The 7300-nt window shown below is 37.8% G+C and overlaps 1 non-coding gene across 1 annotated transcript; it reads left to right on the forward strand.

Moving 5' to 3' along the window:
• Positions 1-6980: 6980 nt before the first annotated feature.
• Positions 6981-7087, forward strand: LOC116876821. Its single transcript, XR_004384465.1, has one exon. It is a non-coding gene; the product is annotated as a U6 spliceosomal RNA (small nuclear RNA).
• Positions 7088-7300: the final 213 nt, after the last annotated feature.

Here is a 7300-nt window from a genome sequence, read left to right on the forward strand (position 1 = left end):
CCTCACTTGGTAAGAGAAGGATCTCTTTCTCCTCTTATTCTTCTAAGATCATTCACTAATTCTATCATGAGGGCCCCACCCTCATAAACTAAGGAAACCTTAATTACCTTCCAAAGGCCTCATCTCCAAAGAGCATCCTATTAGTGTTCAGAGGTACAACGTGTGAATTGTTGGGGGGCAAAAATTCAGTCCATTGTAGCTGAGGTTTAGTTATCAAATTACCTAACTATTACATAGGTTGAACATCTCTTTTATGTGACTAAGGGCCTTTATTTGCCTTTGCTATAAAATCGTATCTTTTGCTCATTTTTCTATTTGAGTGTTTATATTTTTCTTATTAATTGGTAAGTATTATACTGAATATATACATATTCTGAATTTATTCCTTTATTGGCTATCTGTGTTATAAATATTTTGTGTGGCTTATATTTCACTCTCTTTATGACAATTTGATCAATAGTTTGTGGCTTATATTTCACTCTCTTTATGACAATTTGATCAATAGAATACGTTAATTTTAATAATAATAAATAATAACTTTAATGACTTTTAAAATTTTGTGTGACTTCTTAAAGAGTTTCTCGTTCCCTAGGATAACATCATAAAAGTATTAGCCTCCATTATTTTTCACAAAGTTTATAAATTGCACTTAATCAACTGGGAATTAGAGATTTTTGTTTTTTACTTATTTTTTTAAAGATTTTATTTACTTGTCAGAGATTGAGAGAGCACAAGCAGGGGGAGCGGCAGACAGAGGGAGAAGCAGGCTCCCCGGTGAGCAAGGAGGGACTTGCTCTAGACTGCATCCAGGACCCAGAGATCATGACCTGACCTGAAGGCAGATGCTTAACCAACTGAGCCACCCATGAGTCCCGGATTTTTGTTTTTTAAATTAATAACTGGTCAACATGCTCTCTGACAAACCATTATGATCATGAACACAGTAAATGTTGGGTGGTCTATCGGAAAAATGACAAGGTCCTTAACCCTTGATGATGTCATTGAATCCGTAAACAAACCCTGACACCGTCTAGTTCTAGACTCCTTACTATGTAAGGTAGTAACATTCTTACTGTCCGAGTCACTCCTGTCAGAATATTCTGTTACTTGAAGTTAAACTCTCACTATTTGATAAAAGGTGCCACAATTAATCACCTGCGCACTTATTCCTAAGTGTGACCTGGAAACAATAGAAAAGTCAGGACAAACTAGCACAACCCTGGTCCAACTGATTTTTTATCTTGTTCCTGGAATTTGCATGATGCACTTATTACTACCTCATTGGCCCAGTTACCTTCTCTCTGCTGAGGACCTTTCTCTGGTTATCATTATGCCATCAGTGTCCAAAAGAGAAAAGAAAGCTGTAGGTGTTTATTGTAAAAGAAAACACAGTTTCAGTACTGAATGCAGCCTTCACCCTTGGCTCCTTGTTATCAATAGCGAGCATCAGCAATCTCTTCAAACAGCTCCCCTGGAACAGCCTTGATCCTGGGGGTCGGCAGGATCTGAGAGAGATTTAACGCACTATTAGTAGTACACATGATGCCATTCTGAACACTGCACTTGGCAGAACATTCCTGCAACTGAAGGGCTATATTAATGTCTTATGGAGCTGTAAACTTGTTGAAAATGCACCTGAATTCTCAGAGGTACGGAAATGAAGATGTAAGCAAGCCTGGGGTGAGTGTTTAGCTTTGCAGTTTATTTTCTGCTTAACAATAATGGGAGAAGAAGTAACAAACTACTATTACTTGTGATTCATGAAGCAGTCCTCTAATACCGCAGGTGAACAACTTCAGGAAGGTGAAGCTGTTTGCATCTTTATGCCCAAGAGAGTCATCCTCCAGATCTGGACTGTGAAGATTTGACAGCGTGAGGCATCAGACCATTTAGAGAAGGCCATTATGTGCAATTTGTTCCAATTAATATGAAAGCCTAGCATTTCTCCACAAGTACCTCCTAGTGTAAGCAGAGAATGGATTGATATTTTGCAGATTCTGTTGATTAGGTTAACCAGAGCATAAGGCATTATGACTATCAGTCGCCAATTATTATGCTTAATGGGTATAACAAAGTCTTTTATTTCTCCAGGAAAATAGCCTTTTTGGCTTGACCTTTAAAACCCCAAATCACTTTATTTCTGTTCAATTCCTTCTGTAGGATATGACCTCCAAATAGAGTTTACCAGTTAGCAATGATTGGTGATAAAGCCTGACGCAAAAAGAGAGGCAGAGCAGAGCACACACCAAAATATTGGGAGACCAGGGACGTAAGCCTGACACTGCCTCAATGTACTGGGAACTTAGGTAGATTATCTGTGACTCCTTGTCCTCAGCTGTTCCCTAATTGCAGAAGTTGAACTAAATTTCATCCGTGAAATCACACGTGCTCATTTCCTTCATTCTGAACTCCACAAACCCATAATATTATCCTGCCTTTGTCAGTGTTCATCCCCTTTAACAAATTCCATTCAACAACTAATAAAATCCCATCTGTCTTAGAAAAATTTCCTTGGCTTTCGAAGATACGTTGGAACTCAGAATCTTTTTACATCTGAAAGCCTCTCTAAATGTGTGATTTTGCTAGAAAACCAGGAAAAAAACAGAGTATGAACTGACATTGAAAGTGAGCAAATTACTCATGAAGCATATGTGTATAATATTTCACAGCCATGGGTATAATATTGCATTGGAAGTTAACAGGGTAGAAAAGAAGTGTGAGGAAGGGTTCTGTGAAAATTCCACAGTAATCGAAGCAAAGGGCTATGGTCACCTCGTGTGGCAACCCACAAGAGAGCCACTCATGACCCCTGCCAGAGACAGCCAGTTGGGAGGATTGAGCACACCTGGGGCACCAAACTGGGCCATTCATACCCAACATTGGACTTCTTTAATGGAAAATCTTTGCTCAGGGACTTCCTACAGGCCTGCCTGAGACTCAGAGTTATACTGCAGTATGAAGTTCTTCCTACTCAATTCCTTTCTTTCTCAGATGACAGATCTGCATCAATCATAATCTGAAAGTTTTCCCTATCAGCTCCTACTCTCCTTTCTTCTTCATGGACATCCCCCCAGTTAAGCTTTTGCACAACTAATTCCATCTTGATGTTTGCTTCTTAAAGGACCTAGCATAACACATATGACTACTTGGAATAATTAATATTCTAGACTCTCTGGCATCCAAGTGTGACCACTTCACTATGTGGCTTTAAGGACATGTGTTGTGTGATAACCTTAAAGTGACCTACCAGGTTGTAGGTCTCTTCTTCAGGGCCTCCGTTCTGCCAGCTAAAATGTGGGCATAGAGTTTAGTTTCACAGCAGCTAACTCAGATTATGATGTGGAAGCGATATATTTAGGATTAGGGCTATAGATCACTGATGGTAGAGAAACTGTCATATCAACCTAGATAATCCAAATTTACATAAGAGAGAAAAATAGTCAGTGATATTTTCACTTTTCTAACAAACAGCACAATGTAATTCTAACTTACATAGGTCCCTGCACTTCAGGGTGGTGGGGAAGAAGCAAATAAAACACTCGTTGAACAGGAACCAATGCACGATGGCAGAGAATAGTTTGTCTCACACACACAAACACACACACTAAAACTCTCAGAAAAGGGGACAGAGTTGCCACCTAGAATACTTGGGAAGGTCATAACCTGGATTTTGAAAGACAATCAGATGTAGAAAGGAGGATTGTAGACTGGGAAAAGAACCCGAGTATACCACTCTTTCAGGGTTAGAAAGAGACTACTCTCCATGCCATAGAGGTGGTTTGGTGACAAAAAGTTCAAAATAAAATTAGGTGGGGGAAACCTTGACAACTCTGCTTAGGCAATATATCCTAAAGAAACCTGACTGGTTATTTGCCTTTTGGCTGTGGTCTATCCCTCGCCCTTCTCTACTCTGCTGTGTATTTCAAGGGCCTGATCTCTGAAGCCACACTTACCAGGAGTCTCTGACTAATATTTTCTCAGCTGGGTTTGGCCAATGGGAAGTATTGGCTGGACTCTGGAGAACAGGAAGATAGATAAAACCGGGGTATATCTTTATCTGACTCTTTTTCAATCAACATCTCCAGTGGTTGTTTTGTCTTTTCAGTGATTCAGTCTTCAGCCCTGGCTCCTGGCCCAGACACATTCTTTCCTCCCTCTGTTCCTCTTGCCCTAGGGGTCATATTGGCTTCCTGCAGTTGCTAATCTTGATATCACCTCACTTTCCCCCCTTTGTTCTTGTAGCACTTTTGACAGCTTCACAACCAATTTTCTGTGTTAAATTCCTTCTATGAAATTACCTGGTTTAGCAGATTGTGTTGCTACCTTGTGCCTATGTCTACAACATTCATTTTTATGCATCCAAGCCTGCTTAATGTAAATATCTGCACTTATTGGTCTTAAGGTTTTATTTAGCCTCAAGAGCACATGAGGTCATGCATAAGGAAAACTAAAAGTGACAAAGAGTCGGTGTCTGCAGAAGTGGACAATGATGGACAGGTTGCTGGTGAATAAAAACCAGATTCTTCAACCTGGAGCAGAGGATGGTAGATAATTCTAAGTTGTATTCCACAGTGTTTCTCCTATTTCCCTAGAGGGATAGAGTTCCAGTTGTCCATGGTGGTAACTGATGGTCATGTACACTTTATTTTGGCATCTTTCTCCTCCCTGTTTTATTTCCCCACTTCTCTACCAGTTTACCAAATAAACTACTTGCGTTTGAATCCTTATCTCAGGGTCAACTTCTAGAGAACTCTAAACCAAGATAACTAGCTCAGGTTTGATATCTCAGGCAAGATGCTAAATCATGCAAAACCCTTTCTTGACCCTCCATGCCCATCCATCTTCCAGAGCTAACTGTATAAAACCTTTATCAAACTAGCACTTACTTCTTAAAGTTGAAATTGTCCATTTACATTACTCATGTTTTGAAGAAATTGTAAACTGTAATCTTCCACTTAGTGCTTTTCTTGGCACAAAATAGCAGTCTATTAAGTATTTGTTGAATAAAAGAATGAGTGAATAAACAAGATGAAAGAAAGACTGGGATGGGGAAAATTCTCACCATTGTTCTCAACACAGTGCTTAGCAAGTCAGAAGATACTCGATAAATATCTATCAATGGAACTAATAACGGTGGATTTGGTGATAACTAACTTGAAGTTTAGAGTTGGAAATTTGGGGCTGGATGAAGTCTTTGAAGAAATGCATAAACAGAAGAGAGAATATTGGTATTGGATAAGGTAATCTTGTAGCAAGAGGACTATAATTGACAAGTTTGGGAAAATATGAAATATAAATTCTAATGACATAATTTTTATGATATCCTTGAAAAATGACATGACTCAAAAATCAAGGAGACAGCCAACATGTAATAATTGAGAATTTCAAAATCAGACCAAAACAGAACATTTAGACAAAGGTGACTAGGTTCAGATACAATGTTTGAAAAATTAACTACAAATACCTTCAAGAATGATACTTAAAATTTATGTAAAAATTCATTTTCAAGTTAGCTTCACCATCAATGTGACTTACTAATCACATTTTTTTCCCTCAGAAAATTGCTGAGAAGTTTTTGAGAGGTCATATTTTAGCAGTCTTAAACTCTTTGCTTAGTCTTTTAAAAAAGGATTTAGAAGAATTATCCCCCCCACTCCCTTCATATTTAGTCCAAAATATAATACATCAAAAAACATTTGATTTCTAAAAGTTTCTACTGGAAATCCAAACATAAATCTTCATGATAGTCTTATGTGTTTCCAGAATCAAGTCCTTCAAAAACTTATACTCCAGATAAATAATTATTTACAGATACAACAAAATCCTGGTGCTACATTATAGATATCCTATAATACAAATATACTAAATACTGTCTGTTTTTTAAGATTTTATTTATTCATTTAGAGAGAGGGAGGGTGCACACAGGTGTACTCAGAGCTCATCATGGGCAAAGAGCAGATGCTCAAGGGGAGGAAGGGTAGAGGGAGAGGAAGGAGAGGGTCAAGCAGACTGGGTGCTGAGCGGGTTCCATGACCTGAGATCACAACCTGAGCCAAAATCAAAAGTCTGATGCTTAACCGACTGAGACACTCAGGCGCCCTGTCTGTTTGTTTTTAACAAACATTTCCTAAGATAAAAATTTTATGTCATGAATCCTGGGGAAAGCCAGACATCATTGACAGTGACTCTTGATGAAAGGAGGAAAAAAAATCAATCTGAAAAGATTGCTTATTGTTTAAAGCTACTTGTCTGTCTGTTTCAGGCTGCGTGGTAAATCTTTGTTTTTGTCCGAGAATTCTCATTCCTGATGAAAGACCCAGATAATTGTATATTTGGATAAATAGCCATGGCAACCTGTCCAAAGGCAATCTTCAATAATGTGATCTGCGTGTTATAGCATTTTACCTAAATGTTAACTCTCAAGAGGTTTTGGAACAGAAAGTAAATATCACTGGTATTCATTTTATTGTATCAAGTATTTTTTTTTAATTTATACAAATCTATGAGAAACTATTACATTTTAAATATAAATAATAGATCTACTAAGACATGTTACTATTAAAAATAATAAGAGATTTTATGTCTATGAAGCATGTGAAATTCTATGAGAAATTTTCCAGAAAAGAAAATCCATCTTCCTGGATCAGTCTACATCAATTCAACCTTCTTACTGCTATTCGCCACTTAAATTCAAATACACTGTAAAAGACAGATAAAAATGCATCATCTTATTTTGTTCCCTACTTACTCATCCCCTAGCTAAATATTTTATTTTACATTCTGATAAAGCTTCATCTGCTAGAAAGAGTTTTTCCTGTAAGTTGATACTGTTGTTTCTATGATATTTGCCTACCCATCACCATTGTCATCTCATTGCTGTCTGAGACATTAATAAATTTAGAATATGAGAAAATGACCAGCAACTGATAGAAATAGTCTACAGAACCAGTCAAATTAGGTTATATGTGACTCCCATCAGGGTGTTTGCTTCGGCAGCACATATACTAAAATGAGAACCATACAGAGAAGAGTAGCATGGCCCATGAGCAAGGATGACACAAAATTACATAACGCCCATCAGGTATCATTCCTTTTAAACAACCACATGGATTTAATACTGATGTAGAAGAGAACGTAGAAATCTCTTTCAACATCTTCAATTCACAGATAAGAAAAGGGAGGTGCACAAAATTTAAAATGACCGGACAAAAGTCCTATTATTGCAAGTTAATGACAAAGCACCCAGAGCCCAAATTCTCTGCCTCCCATTTCAGGAAATTCTTTCATTATAGAATCATCT

The sequence above is a fragment of the Lontra canadensis genome, unplaced genomic scaffold (genome assembly GCF_010015895.1).
Source record: "Lontra canadensis isolate GAN:19392208 unplaced genomic scaffold, GSC_riverotter_1.0 scaffold47, whole genome shotgun sequence".
NCBI classification, from domain to species: domain Eukaryota; kingdom Metazoa; phylum Chordata; class Mammalia; order Carnivora; family Mustelidae; genus Lontra; species Lontra canadensis.